Source organism: Sinocyclocheilus grahami, unplaced genomic scaffold (assembly GCF_001515645.1).
Source record: "Sinocyclocheilus grahami isolate Dianchi unplaced genomic scaffold, SAMN03320097.WGS_v1.1 scaffold10490.1, whole genome shotgun sequence".
In the NCBI taxonomy this organism is placed as follows: Eukaryota; Metazoa; Chordata; class Actinopteri; order Cypriniformes; family Cyprinidae; genus Sinocyclocheilus; species Sinocyclocheilus grahami.
In genome coordinates, this window is record NW_015513264.1 from 1 (window position 1) to 1,796 (window position 1,796).

Genomic DNA, 1,796 nt, shown 5'->3' on the forward strand with positions numbered 1-1,796 from the left:
GCCAAAAGTGATTTCTAATGAGTCCCTGTGGTTTTATTTATATACAAGTCCAAAACTTTAAGGTGGATGCAGTGAAGTGGACTGTAGGCAAGGATTATGTAGGCTTCTAATGGGTTTAGGTGAACTAAAGTAGGAGATTAAGCTTTCCAATGTCACTAATACTCTAAACTCCTCACTTTGACTCATTAAGAGGCACACAAATACACCCACTCAAATTCCCAAATGCACTTATCTCATCAGTCAATCAATCAGATCTTATGCTCATTCATGAGCTGATCTATTAGCAAAGCTAGAAGTGTGAAGACTTGTTCTATAACCAAGAATAAAACCCCCCAGGGTTTGGACTATGCTCACACATGCTGGTTTGGTGTCATTTAAACAGTACAAAACAAGAAATTCAAGCTAATTATCAATGCAAAAGTCACAACAATTTTACCGCTTGCATAAGCAGAGAAAATTTTGGGTGATGTCTCCATGAATCACTGCTCAAATGTGATCAGATCGTCATGCAACAATCTCAATATCTAACTATTTTTAGATAGTTTTTTTAATGCAAGATAGGCTAAATGTCTTCGTTGTTTTCATGCATACGAGTAGCCTAATACAAATTAAAATGATTAAACGTGTAAAATGTGAAATCTGAAAAATAAATAAAACAGATTACCTTATTTTTACGACCTAAATGCGTGACTTGTTGTTAAACTCATACTTACACCCGGCTTTACCACGTTTCCAGCAGACATCCTTCTGCCTCCTCCATGCTGAGGAGAGATTTCGGTTGTCATAAGGCTCCAAGAAAATAAAGGGAGGAGGGTGTGCTCTTGCTTGGAGCCCTGCCAGACAGGTAGGAAGGGGATAACTTTACAAAAGGCATGTATGAAGGTCACTGAATGTGTTTGACCTTGAAAACATCACGTGAGGGACGATATGAAAGTGCTGAGTTGAAAATCCAGGTGAATCTGCAGGAATCACCTCTGTCTGCTGATCTCTGTCAGAAAACACAATTAGAACAGATACAATTAGTCAGACCCGTCTAGAGCAACGCCCCCTGCTGTCTGGACTAAGACTGCCTGATACAGATTGGACTAAAAGATACTCCCAACATTTCGCTATGCCTAATATTTTTGGGTGAGATTGAGAAATAAAAACCCCAACATAAATGCGCATTATATTGGGAGATTTTTCAATAACTTCTTGCCTGCAGAACACACGCCCTATGTGTTTGTCTCTACTGCTACCTTGTGTTCAAACATTAAACTGCAGGGATGGGGCTTTCATTTTAGCAATAGAAAGTAGGCAAAAAGTGCATTTCTTTACATTTTCATTTCTTTCTTCTTTTCTGCTCTAGCTTGCTCCCTAATCTAACTTTCTAATAAACCTGACATTGAAAATTGTTGGATCTCTGATGAATTCTGTCCCTTGCAACAAAGACTCAATAAGATAACATTTGTTTACTTGCAAATGCGCCACAAATCACATTGCACTATACACTTCTTACCCTAAAATACCTCTTTTGCACAATATAATGTAGAGTATTTAGGTAAAGTACTTTTATAGTCAGTCTTAGATTATGTGTACAGTCAACTATTTATATTAGGCCTAGATAGATTACCGCTTTCAGCAAGTAAGCTATGTAGGCTATAGGTTCAAAAAAATTATTCTTACTTCTAGTATTGTATGTTTATATTTATGTTTAATTATGTAACACCGTGGTCCTGCGAGACATTACATTTCCTGTATGTCCACACATAAGAGTCTGCTAAATGCACATGTAAATGTAAAAATACTGAAAACTA